This window comes from Pristiophorus japonicus, chromosome 4 (genome assembly GCF_044704955.1).
Source record: "Pristiophorus japonicus isolate sPriJap1 chromosome 4, sPriJap1.hap1, whole genome shotgun sequence".
NCBI lineage: Eukaryota > Metazoa > Chordata > Chondrichthyes > Pristiophoridae > Pristiophorus > Pristiophorus japonicus.
In genome coordinates, this window is record NC_091980.1 from 131,040,826 (window position 1) to 131,061,524 (window position 20,699).

Sequence of the window (20,699 nt, forward strand, 5' to 3'; positions counted from 1 at the left end):
TTTCACATCAAGAGCCCAGGTCTCAGCCTGTACAAAGCCACCATTCTATGTAGGACAGAGTCTCACACACATTGAATAAACACGAGTACTGATCAGAAGCTTCAGTCGCTCTCTCCCAGCATGTGCTTGTCAAACAGGTACTCTCCCAGGCCATTCTCAGGGGCTCCCAGTCTCTTCAGGTTGGTGATGTGATCGCTAAGCTTCATGATCATCTTCACTTGTTCATCCAAGTAGTTCATCACACAACTGATGGAGAAAATGGAAACAAGTTATGGCCAGTAGCAGATATCAAGGAACATTGGAGCTTACTGCTCGAGAGTTTGGATTTTAATCCTCTTGGACTGGGAGGATAGTAAAGTGGTGCAATTGAAATTGATGGAATTACTGCATAATTTAGATGAAAGCTTGCTGTACAAAAAGGTGCTGGGATCAGACACATGTACAATATCTACCCCAAAAAATAGACCCAACACAAAGCTATTGGGCATGGAGATCTTTTTAAATTGTCAAGGACAGCAACTTACCCAAAAGCCGACATTGAAGCATTAGGAATTTACATGAGGGTCAGTGCTCCCAGTGGAGAGTTTGTGCAGATCCAGCAGACTCTGGTTCACATTCATCTCCATCTGCAGAGCTCTCTGCATTACCTCCAGACCATTGCTCCACTCATCCTGCTCTGGTTTCTGGACAGGAAAGTCTTGTTCACTTACAATGGATTAAACAAACAAGTATTTTTTAATGTCTTTAGATGCTCTGATAATGACTCCACAAGGCAATGTATTGTACTTCAACTGTATTGACCTTAGTCCATTTAAGGTAACTTCAGAGTGAGGATCACACCTCGTGGCCTGCCTTTTGTACTTGGCCTGGCACAGCTGTACAGGTAAGCTACAAGTTTCTGACTGCAGTGCCCTCTGGTGGCACATATGTAATAGTACAACCAGAAAGTAGGACAGTATTGAATGAAATTAGGGATGAAAAAAAATGCAATCAGAATTCTAAGTTACCATGAACCAATGTTAGAATATTGAATTACTGCATTAAGCCATCAACCACTGGTGTCAAATTGGAGGTGAATAGCACAGATGTATTTAAGGGGAAGCTAAATAAGTACATGCGGAAAAAAGAAATAGAAGGATATGTTGCTGGATAAAGCAAGGTGGGAGGAGACATCTGGAGCCTGATCACCAGCATAGACCAGTTTGTCCGAATGACTGGTTCCTGTGCTGTAAATTGGAACCAACTGCTTTAAAATGTATTGGGAACAATAAGTTTAAGGGGAGCCAGACAGAAAGACACTTGTTTATTGAGCCAAACCTTGATGTCCGCCAAGATGATTCGGCCTCCACGCCAATTCTGGAATTCCATCAGTTTCTCAGCATGCTCATGTTCCTCATGTGACTGCTCCTTGAAGAACTCAGCAAAGTGACGCAGGGCAACATCATCCCGGTCAAAGTAGGAGGACTGCGGAGGGATCTGAAGAGTAGTTGATTATTGTCATGTATCTCACACTACTGTATCTTACCATGCTATACATGACTGTAACTAGATTTGTAACCACAAGCATACTTTACCATAAGGGGTGCACTTGCAGGAGACACTGCATACCTGTTCCACACAGGTACATAAAGGCAGGTCTCAGGCAAGTGTGGCACTCGAGAGCTGTGAAATAAAGGTGCAGGTCCAGAGCGACCTTGACTTCAGCATGTGCCTCGTATAAGTCTGTACTGCAGGGTCAGGAATTGATAATTATTGCATGGCAAACCCATTATCATGGGCGCTGTACATGAAGCCAAACTTATTTTTCTTGCTTTCAAGGGCTCAGTCTCACTGAACTTGTATGTACATAGTTATGGAAACTAGCACCTACTCAACTAACCTGGCAAAGACATTGGATAATCTCAGCTGCAGCAATAGGGAAACTGGCAAATGGAAACTTCACAAGAACATGAGAAATAGGAACAGGAGTAGGCCATACGGCCCCTCGAACCTGCTCCGCCATTCAAGATCATGGCTGATCTGATCATGGACTCATCTCCACTTCCCCACCCACTCCCCCTTAACCCCTTAGTGTTTAAGAAACTGCATTACAGTCTTAAATTTATGCAATATCTCAGCTGTGGAAAGCTGAGACAGCAAATTCCACAGATTGACAACCCTTAGAAAAAATTTCTCATCTCAGGTTTAAATGGGCAGTCCCTTATTCTAAGATAATGCCCTCTAGTTAGAGTCTCCCCCATCAGTGGAAACATCCTCTCTGCATCCACCCCGTGAAGCTCCCTCAATCTTCCACATTTCAATAAGATCACCTCTCATTCTTCTGAATGCCGATGAGTAGAGCACACGCCCCCCCCCCCCCACCACCACCCACTGTACTGTGGTACTTTGCACTCTTGCTCCATTTAAATAAAACTTTGCTCATTTTTTTTTCTGCCAAAATGCATGACCTCACTTTCCACCACACAAATTTTTGTCCACTCACTTAGCCTGCCAATGTCCTTTTGCAGAATTGTGTCCCCTCCTCACACATTACTGACAATACAAAAGATGTGAGGAACATAAACTAGGCTACATTGCCAACTTGAAAGAAGGGACTGAATGTAATATAGATTGTAAAGAGTTGGGGTACCAGCACTGATCCCTGCAGCACTCTACTAGATACTGGTTGCCAACCAGAGAATGAATCATTTATCCCGACTCGGTTCTTTAGCCAATCCTCTCTCCATGCTAATATATGAACTTTTATCTTGTGCAGTAATCTTATGTGACACCTTGTCCACTGCCTTCTGGAAGTCTAAATACACAACAGCCACTGGTTCACCTTTATCCACCCTGTTTGTTACATCCTGAAAGAATTCCAGCAAATTTGTCAAACACGACTTCCCCTTCATAAATCCATGCCGACTCTGCCTGATCAAATTTTGCTTTTCCAAATGTCCTGCTTGTTTAATAATGGACTCGAACATTTTCCCAATCACACATTAGGCCAACTAGTCTAATCTTTAGTTGTCAGCTTTTTGTTTGCCTCCTTTTTTTAAAAATAGAGGCATTATATTTGTAGCTTTCCAATCTGCTGGGACCTCCCCAGAATCCAGGGAATTTCAGTTAATTACAACCAATGCATCCACAATCCCTGCCGCTACAACTCTTTTAGAGTAACCAAATAAACATGAGGTCAAGTGCCCCCCGATCTGGGGGACACTCCAAATATTTCGCAAGGCCCTTTTTTTTCTTTTTTTTTCTTTTTTTTGTATTTTTTTGTATTTTTGTAGTTTTTTGTGCTTTTCGGGGCTCTAAAACCATAATTTACAAGTGCCCCCTATAAAAGGGGAGGGGGGACACTAAAGCCGGCATTTAGAACAAATTAAACTTTAAAACATAAAATCAAATTAAAATTTGGTTGCCGGGGGTAATGATGCACTCCAGTCCCTCCGGTGCCCACCTCTCGCGGAAGGCCGTGAGCGTACCGGTTCCTGCCGCTACATCTTAAGACCCTAGGATGCAAGCCATCAGGTCCATTTATCTGCCTTTAGCCCCATTATCTTACTGAGTACTACCTTCTTCGGTGATTGTGATTGCATTAAGTTCCACCCCCCTATAGCCCCTTGACTATCCACCATTGGAATATTGTTACTGTCCTCTCCCGTAAATACTGATACAAAATATTTGTTCAGATTTTTTGCCATCTCCATGTTCCCCATTACAAACTCACCAGTCTCATCCTCTTTGGTGATTTGCAAAAATTTGCAGGTTATGGGAACACGGAGTTGTATCACTCCACCCAATAGTCAGCGAGGCACAATGGACTGAATGGCCTCCTGTGCTGCATCATTCCACAATCACCAATTCAGCTTTGATTGAACATGCTCAAAACTGGCACCCAATGAATCTTGGCACCCGATATTCGTTGTAGCTCTGGAAATTAGTGAAGGAACTGCCACAAGATTTATACCCTGGTCACCAGTAGCACACTCCAATAATCATTGTTTATTGACCCAAAATATATTTTGTACAGGCGAGTTGACGGGCAGAATTGGAAATCAAAGCAACACCCTTAAAGTATAGTACAGATCAAGTCACAGTGCAGAATTCATAATATACAAAAAAAAGAGAAAAACTAGCTGAGTTTTACTGGCTACATTCATGCCAAGGAAATAAAACTACCACAAGCAGTATTAATTTGGCACAGTCTACACAAATCAAAGCATTGTAGAGGAGAACCAGAGACCACAGAATAAAAGTTATGAGAACCCCTCAGAATTTGAGGTGCTTGGTGAAGGTCACATGGGTTAAGGGAGAGTCCACTGAGTACAGACAATTGATGATTAACTTTCTTTGCTTTATTGGTGGTAAGTTAGAGAAAAGACAGAAGCATACAAACTGGTATTTAAAATTAAGAGGTTAGAAACACTAGAAACAGGAGGGAAGCAGAAATATTTGTAACACTTTCTTCCCATCCTCCCCCTGTGGAGGTGAGGGATGGCTGGGAAAGTGTGTTTCAGATTTCCACCACACTGGTGGGAAAGAATACTTCCTGACTTCCCTCCTAAATGGCCCAGCTGTATTTTTATGACATCACCCATTGAACCAGCAATGTAAGGAAAGTCCATGGAGTGATTTAGAATGAGGATACTAATTCTGAATTCCTTGCATTGAGTGTAGAATTTATTCCAAATGAACTTCATCAAGCTCAAGATCCCAGGAAAAAAATCAACATAATCAGAATATGATACAGCTGCTGCAAGGAACAGAGAGTTTGTTACTGAATACACAGGAAAATAAATTGTATCATATTCTGATTATGTTGATTTTTTTCCTGGGATCTTGAGCTTGAAGAAGTTCATTTGGAATAAATTCTACACTCAATGCAAGGAATTCAGAATTAGTATCCTCATTCTAAATCATTCACTGCATAGATTGGTGGTGGGGGCGGGGGGCAGACAGAAAGAGAGCAATAGGTGGGCTGGGTATAGTACAGGATTTCATAAATTCACATTACATAGTCTCCATTGGGAAGTGGCATAAAACACAAAACTCATCAGAGAGATAAACATAGGAGGAATAGAGCTCCATGTTGATCTGCTTGTTGACAGCATTCTCACAGTCCTGGTGATAGTTCTGACACACTTGAGAAACCATCTTAATGTTTTATTTTGCCAAAGCAAAAACTTCATAAACATACAAAAGTAACATTGAGTCAAACTCCTATATTTATACTGAGGGATAATCCAGGGTGTGGCACTCTTGATGATGAGTGACAGTCATCAATAACCAATCAAAAGTTGCATATTCTCCGAGCACCAATCAAGTAAAGGGAGGAGGGAAGATGGACTCCCAGAGCCAGTCAGATCTTTGAAGAATGAGCATCATTGGCTGACATCTCAATAAGGATCTCAATTGTCCTAACTTCCTCAAACACAGTTCAAATATCCAGAGTCACAGGTTTAATTGGATCCTCTATTCTTTGGGCTAATTAATTGGAATGATTAAATCAGCTATCGGAAACACTTAAACCACAAGTGTCCCCTTTGTAAGGGGGAATAAACTGTAAGATTCACATTATGACAAAACTAACATAAAAACTTTTAAAATGTTACATTATTTCCCTGTATTCACGCTGCACTCCAGTCCCTCTGGTCCCCAGCGGTCACAGAAAGCCTCAAGCATACCGGCAGACACCGCGTGCTCCCTCTCCAGGGATACCCAGGCACGGAAGAGAAGCAGGCAGACGGAGAGAACACCCCATCAATCGTGCTCTGCCTGGACCAGTTAATGGCCACCTTGAAAGATTCATTGAATCCTCTGTTGTTTGCGAGTCAGTGTCTTTTTAATAGTTCTGGATTGTTCAGTGCTTTGGTCATTTTCAGGTATTTGCAGGTTTGAAGCAACATCCAAATAACTCATTGGATATTTGTTGATAGACTTATGTCTAGAAATAGAGACAGAGAAGTCGAGGAAGGGAAGTGAAGTGACAGAGATGGACCATGTGAATGTGAGTGAAGGGTGGAAATTGGGAACATAGTGAATTAAATTTTCCAGTTTATTGTGAGAGCAAGAAATGGCACCGATGTTATCAATGTGCTGGAAAAAGAGGTGAGGGAAGGGCCATGGTGGGATTTTAATACAAGGATAAGAATCTTGAATTTGAGGGCTGTCAGACCGGGAGCCAATGATGGTCCACAAGCACAGGGGTTATGGGTGAGTGGGACTAGGTGTGTGTTAGGATACAGGCAGCCAAATGTTTTGGATAAGCTTAAGTTTATGGAGCATGTAAGGCTAGCAGGAGAGCATTGAAATAGTCAATTTTAGAGATAAAAAGGCACAGATGAGGATTAACTATTAGCACAGTTCTGAGCTCAGAGCGAGAAATACCTGCAGCTGAACCCATCATCATAGGCAGTCACTCATCATCGAGAAAGACTTGCATTCACTCTTATAGTGAGTTCTTTGGTGGCTGAACAGTCCAACATGAAAGCCACAGAACCTGTCACAGGAAGGTGTGTATTACTACAGCCCTGTAGACCGTGAGTTTGGTGGTAGGTTTGAGGGCCTGGTCTTCGAACACTCTTTTCCTCAGGCAGGCGAAAGCTGCATTGGTGCACTGGAGCGATGTTGAATCTCCGCAGCAATGTCTGCCTTTGTTGACAGGAAGCTCCAGCGGTATGGGAAGTGGTCCTCGTTGTCGAGGGCTGCGCCGTGAATCTTGATTTCTCGGGGACAGGGCGGTGCGGCGAGGACAGGCTGGTGGAGGACCTTTGTCTTACGGATGTAAAGCGTAACACCTATGATTTCATATGCCTCGGTGAATGCATCGACTATATCCTGGAGTTCAGCCTCAGAATGTGTGTAGACGCAGGCGTCGTCCGCATACTGCAGGTCACCGACAGAGGTTTCTTTGATCTTGGACTTTTTTCACATGGAGTGAGCTGAAGAATTTGTTTTGTCTGAAACATGAAGCCGTCAAACTCATCAGCACGCAAAACCAACCTGAATTGTAGAATTGTGACTCATCAACGTATGAATTGTGGTGACATTGATTCTCCAAAAGTGCCATTGAGAGATGCAAAATGTTATGTATTTAACCCCTTGCACCCTGTATTACATCACCACTAGAGGGCCTCACTCGATGTGAAAAACCTTACAGGTGTCCGTCTTTTAAGAATTACATAGAATTTACAGCACAGAAAAAGGCCATTCAGCCTGGCAAATTGCAGTGGTGAGCGGGACGTCTCAAACGTAAAACACATCAAGGATGAGGTGAGAACCTGAATGGGACAAGATCGATTCAATAGTCTTTCAATCATGAGCATGGAGAGCGAAGTACTTAGAGGACTTGACTTCACACACTGAGCCTCCTCCCAACTTCATTGAACCCTATCAGCATATCCTTCCAATCCTTCCTCCCTCATGTGTTTATCCAACTATGCTTTTTGTCTCAACTATTCCATTCGATAGCGAGTTAAACATTCTAATGGGACCCCAGCATTCCTTGGGAGCACGGTATATAAGCAGGCCACCCTGATGTACCTGCACTCTGGAGTCTTATTAAAGCAGCTAAAGTTACACTTGCTCATTGTTCACAGTACTCAGTTTCATCCTTTATAGTGAAAGCTTCACAAAGAGTTTGGTGACATAGTGGTTATGCTACTGGACGAGTAATCCAGAGGCCTATACTAATGATCCAAAGTCCCACCACACCAGCTGGGGAATTTAAATTCAGTTTATTAAATTAAAATCTGGAATGAAAATCTAGTATCAGTAATGTTGCCCAGGGAGCTCGCGGATTGTCATAAAAACCCATCTGGTTCACTCATGTCCTTAGGGATGGAAATCTGCCGTCCTTACCTGGCCTGGCCTATATGCGACTCCAAACCACAGTAATGTAGTTGAGTCTTAACTGCCCTCTGAAATGGCCTAGCAAGCCACTGAGTTGTAACAAACCGCTACAAGAAACAATAATAAGAATAAAACAGGATGGACAACCTGGCATCGGCCTCGGCACCAGCTTCTGACATGACAATGGTACACCCTGCCCAGTCGACCCTGCAAAGTCCTCCTCACTAACATCTGGTGTCTTGTGCCTAAATGGGGAGAGCTGTCCTACAGGTTAGTCAAGCAACAGCCCGACATAGTCATAATCACAGAATCATACCTTTCAGCCAATGTCCCAGATTCCTCCATCACTGCGTATGTCCTGTCCCACCAGAAGGGCAGACCCACCAGAGGTGGTGACACAGTAGTATACAGTTGGGGGTAGCGGTAGTAGTCCTCAACATTTACTCTGGACCCGATCAAGTCCCATGGGTTGAGGTCAAGCATGGGCATGGAAACCACCTGCAGATTACCACCTACCATCCTCCCTCAGCTGATGAATCAGTACTCCTCCATGTTGAAGGCCACTTGGAAGAATCACTGGTAGTAGCAATGGGCTTCAATGTCCATCACCCAGAGTGGCTTGGTTGCACTGACCAAGTGGGGTGAGTCCTGAAGGACATAGCTGCCAGATTGGGCTTGCGAGAGATGGTGAGAGAATCAACACAAGAGCAAAACCTGCTGACCTTGTCCTCACCAATCTACCTGTCACTGATTCATCTGTCCATGATAGTATTGGTAGTGTTATGTATTGTCCAGGTACGTTAAATGTATAATTACAATGGCGCCACAAGGGGCACTGTGGTGTGAGACCCGAAAGTACCTGCAAGACAGAGTATAAAAGGCTGCCCACCACACCTGAGGTGCACTCTGGAGTTACACAATAAAAGACTAAGGTCACAGCAGTTACTACAACACCATACTGTGTGGAGTCAATGATTTGAGTGCCACATACATCACAAATTGGCAGCGAGGACACGGACAAGCTCTTCACGCAACCATGGCTACTTTGGGCACGAAAATAGATTTCACAAAGGGTAATGACTTGGATGCCTTTACGGAAAGGCTCGAGTACTACTTTATAGCAAACAACCTGACAGGGAACATGAACGCACTGATAGAGAAGCGTAAGGTGATATTGCTGTCCAGTTGTGGTGATGAGGTTTACCGTCTCGTCAGGGATTTGCTGGCACCCGCGAATGCCAAGGACAAGTCATATGAGCAGCTGATTGAACTCATTCGTAATCAACTGAAACCGAAGGAGAGCATCCTCATGGCCAGGTACAAATTCTACCACCACTGCAGACCAGAGGGCCACGATGTCACAAAATATGCTGCGGACATCAGGAGACTTGCGGCGCCGTGCGATTTTGGCACACACCTTAACGAGGCATTCCGAGACATCTTTGTTATGGGGATTGGCCATGAGGATCTCCTTCACAAGCTGCTATCCACTGAATCTACAATCAGCCTGCAGCAAGCCATCAACATCAGCCGGGCATTGATGACCTCGACTTGCGGCACCAAGCAGATGATCCACACGGTCTCGAACCCGGCTGGTACTATTCACAGGATAGCACCTGTCACGGACAAAACTGCTCTGTACAGTGGCTCTGCCCAGGGCAGAGAGCAGTTACCTCAGGGTCCTGGAACTCAGAGTCCACCGAGGGCTAATCGAGTAGCACCATGCTGGCGCTGCGGAGGAAGCCATGGGGCTCACTGGTGCAAGTTTGCGGAGTATACGTGCAATACCTGCCAAACAAAAGGCCACCTTCAGCGTATGTGCAAAAGAAACACGACTCACCGTGTGGCTGAGGAGATGGTAGATGGTCTGCTGTCCAGCGAGGAGCATTGCAGTTTGGCTCGACGGGCATCCCGGCCCCAGGCAGAAGAAGGTGATGCGTTTGGACTGTATACTTGTACCGAAGATTCGGTCCCAGTGATTATGGAAGTCAAGATTAACGGAGTCCCAGTATGGAAGTGGACATGGGATCAGGTCAGTTGCTGATGAGTCAGGAAACTTTTGATAAACTGTGGATCAACCCAGCTGCACGACCCAAGCTGGTCCCGGTCACGGCGAAGCTGTGCACCTTCACCAAGGAACTGATACCTGTTCTTTGCAGAGCGGATGTGCAGGTATCTCACAGTGATGAGACACACGGTTTACCTTTGTGGATCATTGCAGGCGATGGGCTGACACGACTCAGCAGGAGATGGATGGGGAAGGTCCGTGGGAGCTGGGAAGATTTCATTTCTCCACAGACCGCTGTCCCCCTTGTTCACAGGCAGAGCAGGCCTCCATCTTCAGATCGAATGGCAGCGAAGGAAGCGTGTGTGTGGTTTGGCAGAGCAGCGGCGACCGTCGACTCCCCCTGCAAAGTCTGAGAGTGAGAAAGAGGCGCTGAAACCAGCAACAGGCCGATCGCGCTGGAGAAGAGAGAAGGGCTTCGACGGGCTGCTCCAGCAGGCACCGTCGGCCCGCAGGCAGAGGCGGCTGTTCGCGGGGCTTGCAGCGGGAGGAGCGGTGAATTGGCAGTTTAGGGAGCGGGACTCGCTCAGCGACGTCGTGAATGCTGGTGCTCCGAGGAGCGGGGCTCGTACAGGATCGGCTGCGGCAGTGAGGAGCTCGGCTCCGGAGGACGTGTGTGTGTGTGTGTGTGTGTGTGTGTGTGGCGGCTCCCGGGCAAAAGGGAAAGCTGTGTGGGGTGCTCCGGAGTATGCGGCAGTGCGGGGGCCGGTGCGTGGCGTCTCCTGGGTGCGGTCAGAGTGTGGCGGATCTCGAGAGAGAGGGAGAGCAGGCAGCAGCACAGCGAGTTCAAGATGGCAGCGAGCCTCGTGGCAGCAGAGTTCTGCAGGGAGGGGCAGGCAGGCACCAGCAGGGCACTTAAAATGGCAGCGCCCAGGAGAAACCTCGTGGGAAAAACAAAATGCCGTCTTCAAAGGGAAATGTACCCGGGAGTCTTAAAGAGGCCTTACACCGTTGGCGGTCCCCACAGAGACTTTTGTAAGGTCAAGAGCGAGTCAAAAAGATTACTGTGATTTGTATGATGACGTGATTTATGACAAGAGTTAATAATTTTGATGCTAAAATGATTACCGTGATTAAAATGATTGATATGATTGGTGAAAAGAGTTAATATCACAATGGAACGTTAAAAGGGTTAATGGCCCTGTGACTAACATGACGAGAGGATCAATGCGATTTCTGATTGTGTGTGATTTATGCAATGGTTCAGCGTCTGCAGACAAGCCGCAAAGGCAACTATTTTCTGAGAACAGAGGCAGCGCACAAATTGCGATACCCTGTCTCAGCGCAGCCCATTACCTTGGGCAAAAAGGGGCAGTATGCTGCCACCATACCTCACCCAGTGGAGCTGGGATTAAATAACTGTTCAGTGTACCTGCAATATTTTGATATAACTCTTCAATGCATCTATATGTATCATACAAATGTACTGTCCATGTGTACCTGCTTTCTATTGGAGATTATGTTTGTGTGCTTGCATCACCCATGCAAGGATTGCTAATACCACATGCTTCCACCGGATTGTAAGCATAATCTCTACATGGGGGGGGGGGGGCGGGGTGGGAAGAGGGAAGTGGACGGTCATGGCTTCACACTCACAAATCAACCAGGACGAACAAGGCCGAGGTTACCGGCAATGTGCTTTTGGAACTGCGAGGGGGAGTGAGATGTTATGTATTGTCCAGGTACATTAAATGTACAGTTACAATGGTGCGCCACAAGGGGCACTGTGGTGGGAGACCCAAAAGTACCTGCAAGACAGAGTATAAAAGGCTGCCCACCACACCTGTGGGGCACTCTGGAGTTACACAATAAAGGAATAAGGTCACAGCAGTTACTGCAACACCATACTGTGGGGAGTCAGTGATCTGAGTGTTGCACACATCACAGGTAGCAGTGACCACCACACATTCCTTGTGGAGACAAAGTCTTGTCTTCACACTGAGAACACCCTCCTTAGTGGTGAGTGGCTTGACTACAGTGTTAAATGGAATATATTCAAAACAGATCTAGCAGCTCAAAACTGGGCATCCTAGAGGCATTGTGGGTCATCAGCAACTGCAGAATTGTATTGCACCACAATCTGTAAATTCATGGCCACACCTCTAGCCAAGCTGTTCCAGTACAGAGACACTGGCATCTACCCCACAATGTGAAAAACTGCCCAGGTACATCCTGTCCAGAAAAAGCAGGACAAGTCCATTCTGGCCAATTACTGCCCCATCAGTCTACACTCAATCATCAGCAAAGTGATGGAAGATTTGTTGACAGTAATCTGCTCACGGATGCCCAGTTTGGGTTGTGCCAGGAACACTCAGCTCCTGATCTGATTGCAGCCTTGGTCCAAATATGTGCAAAGGAGCTGAATTCCAGGTGAATTGAGAGTGACTGCCTTTGACAGCAAGGCAGCATCTGATGGAGTGCGGCATCAAGTAGCCCTTGTAAAAGTGAAGTCAATGCGAATATAGAAAACTCTCGATGAGCTGGACTCATATCTAGCACTAAGGAAGTGGTTGTTGGAGGTCAATCATCTCAGCCCCAGGGCATTGCTGCAGGGATACCTCAGGGCAGTGCCCTTGGCCCAACTATCTTAAGCTGCTTCATCAATGAACTTCCCTCCATCATAAAAACCAGAAGTGGGAATGTTCGCTGATGATTACACAGTGTTCTGTTCCATTTGCAAGACATCAGAAAATGAAGCAGTCCATGCCCACATGCAGCAAGACCTGGATGACATTCAGTGTGGGGCTGATAATGGGCAAGTAACAATGGCAGCACACAAGTGCCAGGCAATGACTATCTGCAAAAAGCGAGAGTCTAACCACCTGCCCTTAACATTCACTGTCGCTGAATTCCCCAGCATTAACCCCTGGGGGTCACCTCTGATCAGGAACTGAACTAGCCCAGCTGCATAAATACTCTGGTAATAAGAACGGGCCAGAGGCTGGGTATTTTGCGGTGAGTGTCTCACCTTCTGACACCCTAAAGTCTTTCCAGCATTGACAAGGCACAAGTCAGGAGTATGGTGGAATACTCTCCACTTGACTGGCTGAGTGCAGCTTCAGCAATCATCAAGAAGCTCGACACCATCCAGGACAAAGCAGGCCGCTTGATTGGCACCCCATCCACCACCTTCCACATTCACTGCTTCCACCACCGGTGCACCATGGCTGCAGTGTGTACCATCGACAAGATGCACTGCAGCAACTCGCCAAGGCTTTTTCAGCAGCACAAGCCATCCCACGAGCTCTAGCAATTAGCAGGACAAGGGCAGCAGAAGTTTGTGAACACTATCACCTGCAAGTTCACCTCCACGTTACACACCAACCTGACTTGGAAATATATCACCATTCCTTTTTCGTCACTGCAGCAAAATCCAGGAACTGCCTCCCTAACAGCACTGAGGGAGTTCCTTCACCACAAGACTGCAGCGGTTCAAGAATATGGCTGACCAGCACCTTCTCAAAGGCAATTAGTAATGGGCAATAAATGCTGTCCTTGAGCTCAAACATTGCTGGGCTCTATAGGCTGTTACTCACTTCTTTACCCACACAGCTTAACAGAAAATCCACAGCAGCGGTGTGTTTACTGAGCTACCTGCAGTAATAACTCTGAATGCAAAGAGTATAGATGCAGTTAAGGGGAAACTAGATAAACACAAGTGTGATATCTTAACATAGCACACACACACAACTCCTAACATGGGAGGCTGCTTGGTCCGGAAGCTACCTGTCTGTTTATTATAACTCTGCAGCTGCAGTACACAATACGTCCACATCATGGAGCTACAAGCATTACAAGCTTACAGCACTTACAGACTTCACAACAAGGGAGAAACGAATAGAAGGATGTGCTAATAAATCTAGATGAAGTTGGGTGGGAGAAGGTTCACATAGAGCATAAACCACAACATGGCCCATTTGGCGCGAATGGTCTTTTCCTGTGCTGTAAATTGTAAGTAATTCTTAAAACACGAGCACCTGTAAAGTTTCACATCGAGTGAGCTGGAGATTTGTTGATACATGAAGCCATCAAACCCATCAGCACGCAAACCTAGGCCGACTCGTGGAACTGTGGCTCATCAATATATGAAATTTTGCAACATAGATATCCCAAAGGCGCTCGAGTGTTGCTAATACATTAACGTGGAATATCTGTACATGGCAATTTAATTGCACTCATTACAGTTCTGCGCTAAATTCCTAAAAATAACTTGTAAACACTGGATTATTGGAGTTGCAGCGAGACCATTTGAATCCATTCATCACCACGAAGGAGAGAAATGGAGATATAATCCAGGGTGATAGTAACAAAATTCACAATGGTACTAAAAAAAAAAATTGATAGTAGGCTTATAAATTGAGTGTTTAGGCATTAGGCCAGGGCAGGGGAGAAATGTGTTTAACATCTTGTGCCTTTTGCTTTGTGGATTGAAATACATTTACTCTTTCCAGAAGTATTAAATTTAGTTTCAGTATATTTAGTCTTTCAATACCTTACCCATTTCCTTATTCATGTGAATGGAGATGGTGTTGGCAAGTTATTCAACCATGGTGGGAGCAGGTGGAAGAGAAGCTATCCCAGAACCACCACACTCGGGTATCCACATTAACCAATGAAGCTGTGATGGCACCTGTTGCTTTCCCTCCTCACCCAATTGTAGTGCCCAGATTTCCATGTGCTAAGACATTGCTTGTCTGCCTACACAGCAGAACAGAAAGGCTACAGTAGCAGTGGTGAGTCCAGTTACTGAACTACCTGGTGAACTGAACAGGATCTGTTGCAGCTATTGAATACAAACTACTGTTCACAAGGCAGACACACTAAATAGGAAGCTAATCCAGGACTTTTTCCTTCACTGGACTGAAATAGTGCAACAATGAATTACTGGCAAATTGGCCATGTGTTTGACAGATGTTACATCTTGTTGGATTGAATTGTCATTTGTACAAAGACAGATATTTGGTACAATAAATTTAATACAGCTTCTAAGTCCCAAGCTCTGGAGATGCCTCCCTAAACATCTCTGTACCTCCTTAATACATAACTCTGACCAGGCCTTTGATCACTGGGCTAATATCCCATGGAGCTGTCAGTTGTCCAAACACACTCTTGAATATTTTAGATCTTACAACAGGTGCCTGAATGTCCCAGTCAATACATAGACATTACACTAGAGGATAAACACATTTCATAGGACTGAATCCCATATAACTGTTGCACAGCTCAGTGTAATTCTTGTTTGAGGGAAACCAAGTAATGTGAAATGAAAAATAAGTAATCACTCAAACTTACATGGCCACAAAACACAGCCCAATGTTGAACAGTTTATTTACAGTTATGGGTTTCAGCTCTTTGTACAAAGTCTCAAGACATCATTCCCTACAGGACAGGGGTCTGATTATATAAATACAAGTACTAAATACAATAAGCTTGATCCCATCAGTCAGTTTAGTCACTCTCCCCCAGAGAGTGTGCTTGTCAAACAGGTACTCTCCCAGGCCATTCTCAGGGGCTCCCAGTCTCTTCAGGTTGGTGATGTGATCTCCAAGCTTCTTGATCATCTTCACTTGTTCATCCAAGTAGTGGGTCTCCAGGAAGTCACACAACTGAAGGAGGAGGGAAATTAGTTATGACTGCAGCAGATATCAAGGAACATCAGAGCATACCCTGGAGTTAGGATTTTAATTCTCTCGGAGTGGAGAAATGTCAGGTAGGACAATTGAAATTGATGTACATTTACTCTAGTGATCCAGTAACTCCTGTACAATGTGAGTTGGTATCCTGGAAACATTGGGACACATTTACTTCTCAATGTCCACAGCAGGCCAACTTCACAGTCCTCTCCCCACCCCCTGAAGAACCAAGGAGAGACACCCCCAAAAACAAAGCTATTGTTCAGAGATCTTTTGAAACAGCTCAAGGACAGCAATGTTCCACCACCTCCAACTTACCCAGAAACCCACATGAGGAACTTACATGAGGGTCGCTGCTCCCAGTGGAGAGTTTGTGCAGAACCAGCAGACTCTGGTTCACATTCTTCTCCATCTGCAGAGCTCTCTGCATCACCTCCAGACCATTGCTCCACTCATCCTGCTCTGGTTTCTGAAGAGGAAATTCACAGGCAGTTCACTTACAATGGAACAAACTAAATACATGAGACAGTACAAGGAAAATAGGGGTGAAAAAGTAACCAGACATCCATGTTACCATAAACAATGTGGCATAGGAATATAAAATTACTGCATTCCACGACCACAGCCATGGAACCAATTGCTTTAGGAGGTATTTGAAACAATCAGTCTAAGGGTATCCAGACAGAAGGCCTCGAGTTTAGTTTATTGAACCAAACCTTGATGTCAGACAAGATGATCCGTCCTCCACAGTGATTCTGGAATTCCATCAGTTTCTCAGCATGCTCACGTTCCTCATGTGACTGCTCCTTGAAGAACTCAGCAAAGTGACGCAGGGAAACATCATCCCAGTCAAAGTAGAAGGACTGCGGAGAGAATTTAAAACAGCTTCTTTTGACCTTGATCTTCATATAGAAACATAGAAACATAGAAAATAGGTGCAGGAGTAGGCCATTCGGCCCTTCTAGCCTGCACCACCATTCAATGAGTTCATGGCTGAACATGCAACTTCAGTACCCCCTTCCTGCTTTCTCGCCATACCCCTTGATCGCCCGAGTAGCAAGGACTTCATCTAATCCCTTTTGAATATATTTAGTGAATTGGCCTCAACAACTTTCTGTGGTAGAGAATTCCACAGGTTCACCACTCTCTGGGTGAGGAAGTTTCTCCTCATCAGTCCTTAGACTGTGACCTCTGGTTCTGGACTTCCCCAACATTGGGAACATTCTTCCTGCATCTAACCTGTCTAAACCCGTCAGAATTTTAAACTTTATAATGAGGTCCCCTCTCATTCTTCTGAGCTCCAGTGAATACAAACCCAATTGATCCAGTCTTTCTTGATAGGTCAGTCCCACCATCCCGGGAATCAGTCTGGTGCACCTTCGCTGCACTCCCTCAATAGCAAGAATGTCCTTCCTCAAGTTAGGAGACCAAAACTGTACACAATACTCCAGGTGTGGCCTCACCAAGGCCCTGTACAACTGTAACAACACCTCCCTGCCCCTGTACTCAAATCCCATCGCTATGAAGGCCAACATGCCATTTGCTTTCTTAACTGCCTGCTGCACCTGCATGCCAACCTTCAATGACTGATGCACCATGACACCCAGGTCTCATTGCACCTCCCCTTTTCCTAATCTGTCACCATTCAGATAATAGTCTGTCTCTCTGTTTTTACCACCAAAGTGGATAACCTCATTATACTTCATCTGCCATGCATTTGCCCACTCACCTAACCAATCCAAGTCACTCTGCAGCCTCATAGCATCCTCCTCGCAGCTCACACTGCCACCCAACTTAGTGTCATCCGCAAATTTGGAGTTACTACATTTAATCCCCTCATCTAAATCATTAATGTACAGTGTAAACAGCTGGGGCCCCAGCACAGAACCTTGCGGTACCCCACTAGTAACTGTCTGCCATTCTGAAAAGTACCCATTTACTCCTACTCTTTGCTTCCTGTCTGACAACCAGTTCTCAATCCACGTCAGCACACTACCCCCAATCCCATGTGCTTTAACTTAGCACATTAATCTCTTGTGTGGGACCTTGTCAAAAGCCTTCTGAAAGTCCAAATATACCACATCAACTGGTTCTCCCTTGTCCACTCTACTGGAAACATCCTCAAAAAATTCCAGAAGAATTTTGCTAGTTTACAAATGGTGTCTATTTTTGAAGGATTAAGAATTCACTAACTAGGGGAAAAATAACTCTTGCATTACAAGAGTTATTTTTACCCTAGTTAGTGAATTCTTAATCCTTCAAAAATATTCACCATTTGTAAACTAGCAAAATGCCATTGAATTCATCAATCGGAGTTGAGCCTCACCTCCCTATAGTACGATGAAAGTTTTTCTCTGCTGGCTGAACCTATAAACCTAAAGTTCAGGATTATATTTCATGTCCAGTCAAACTAAATTCTACTCCTGGATAAGCAATACCTCCTCTACTTTCTGTCATTCACACAAGAGTGTGTCAGTCATCAGGTGGATGTGAAAGATCAAGAAGGAGAAATTGAGCAGACTAGACCTCTATTCTAGAGTTTAGAAGATGAGAGGTGATTTCATTAGAAACGTACAAAATTCTTACAGGGCTTGAAGGATTAGATGCAGGGAGGATGGTTCCCCTTGCTGGAGAGTCAAGAACCAGGGGTCAGTCATTGAAGACATTAGGGAGCGGGCGGGTAAGTGGAGCGGAGTCCACGGCCAGATCAGCCATGATCTTGTTGAATGGCGGAGTAGGCTCAAGGGGCTAGATGGCCTACTCCTGTTCCTAATTCTTATGTTCTTATGAGGAGGAATTTCTTCACTCAGGGTGCGACTCTTTGGCATTCTCTACCCCAGGAGCTGCGGAGGCTCAGTCATTGAGTATATTCAAGAGAGAGAGCGCATGATAGACTTTCGGATACCTAGGGATATGGGGAATGCTGGAGGTGGAGTTGAGGTACAAGATCAGCAATGATCTTAGTGAATGACAGGAATAGGCCATTGGCCCCTCAAGCCTGCTCTATGTGCTAGGTACTACTGCAGGGAGCTCTCTGCAGTGTCCTGGCCAATATTTATCCCTCAACCAACACCACCAAAACAGATGATCTGATCATTATCTCATTACAGTTTGTGGGAGCTTACTGTGCACTAATTGGCTGCTACATTTCCCACATAACAGGTAACTACACTTAACTCCTTCATTGGAATCTCCCACAGTGCTTTGTAGCCAAGGTAGTGAAAGGCATTATAGAAATTATTATTCTTCCATTCTAGTCCAAGAATGGTCATGCAGTGAGAAAAATCCTCCACTGCAGTAGTTTACACACCAACCGTGTAATAGAGAGATCTGAGCAGTGAGCAAGGCTCCAACACCAGGATTCTCAGTACTTCACCACCAATAATACTAATGGAGGACCTGCCCACATTTCACTCACCACAGTCCCCCCACTGAAACTGAACAACAGGCCGCTGACCAGCTTTGTGCTCTTCTGTCACACACTCAGGCAGCAGCTGAGCTGGTTTCAGATATTAAACTTCAATAGAAGGCAGCTGCTACAGGGAGCAGTCCATGAACTCAACAAGACCCCTCTGTATTACACACCTGAAGTCCTCACTGCCCAAAGACTCTTCTCCCCCAGGGAAGGAAGTCCAGTAAATAGAACTTAAAGCCACTGCACTGAACTGGAGAATTAACAACTTTTCAGATTGCAGCAACAAGGAATACACGACTCACCATGGAGAGGTAAACATAGGAAGAACAGAGCTCCATGTTGATCTGCTTGTTGACAGTCCTTGTGGTAGTTCTGACACACTGGGGAAACCATTTTCACAATCTATATTTCACTATCACCTGCACAGTTCTTGAACTCAGTCTGGTTTGCACAAGCTCCTATATTTATACTATTGGAACAGCTGCATTCAAACAGGGTATGACATCACCAATGATGATTGGTTCTCAGAGATTGTCAATCAGGAATCTTTCCTGAATTCAGGCACCAATTAACAAAGGAGAGGGGATTTAGGGGAGATCAGTCTCGGTGATGTCACTGCCTTTGGGTTCCTTGAATGTCTTCAAATCTGAAAGTGTGCCATTGTTTAATGCTCTCACTTGAATGAAATGATAATCTTCTACTTTCGCCGAAGGGGTTTTTCATAATCAGGCGAAGTTTGTTACTTGCAAGTTTCTGTGGCACTGAGACAATTTTCAAAGCGATCGAGTTGTCTTGGTGCATTTACAAACCAACCATTGGCCAGTGGAATGGGAATTCCATCGTGTGGATGGTGTGAACTGCCCCCAGTTCGAATATAGAGAATGGGCATGTGTCTGAGGATTGGCTACATGGGGACATCAACGATCTGTCATTTTTATTCTCATGGAATGATGCCTCAATATAGTGAGTGAGAATGAGGGAGTGAACATTAGTGAACACATTGTCACCAACAGACACGTCTTCATTTGATAGTGGGATTCAAAATCATGAGATGTCTGGACAGAGTCGATAGACAGGAACTGTTCCCATTGGCGGAAGGGTCGAGAACCAGAGGACACAGATTTAAAGTGGCTAGCAAAAGAACCAAAACCGACATGTTTATGCAGCGAGTGGTTGGGATCTGGAATGCAATGCCTGAGGGGATGGTGGAGGTAGACTCAATCGTGGCTTTCCAAAGGGAATTAGATAAGTACCTGAAGGAAAAATTAATAGCAGGGTTGCGGGGAAAGGGCAGGGGAGTGGAACTAGCTGAAGTGCTCTTGCAGAGAGCCGGCACGGGTTCGACGGGCCGAATGGCCTCCCTCTGTGCTGTAACCATTCTATGATTCCATGATTTGCTCTGGCGTGTTTTGGGGCAGGTTTGTTGGACCAGCTGGTCTTTTCCTGCCCCTCAATTTGGTGTCTTAGACATTTCCTTTTACAGTCAGTTTACAATGAGGTGAAATAATATTTAAATCTGATTGAAATGAGGCTCAGATATGCTCTAACTGTCTGGCTCATCATAGATTCTATCAGCACAGAAAGAGGCCATTCGGCCCATCGGGCCTGTGCAGGCTCTTTCAAAGAGCGGTCCAACTGTAAAAGTTTCTCCCAGTATGTAAAAAGAAAAAGATTAGTGAAGACAAATGTAGGTCCTTTACAGTCACAAACAGGAGAATTTATAATGGGGAACAAGGAAATGGCAGAACAA

At 45.1% G+C, this 20,699-nt stretch overlaps 1 pseudogene; it reads right to left on the reverse strand.

The window, feature by feature from the left end:
- Window positions 1–545: 545 nt before the first annotated feature.
- LOC139262624 (ferritin heavy chain, oocyte isoform-like) lies at window positions 546–19,342 on the reverse strand (annotated as a pseudogene).
- Window positions 19,343–20,699: the final 1,357 nt, after the last annotated feature.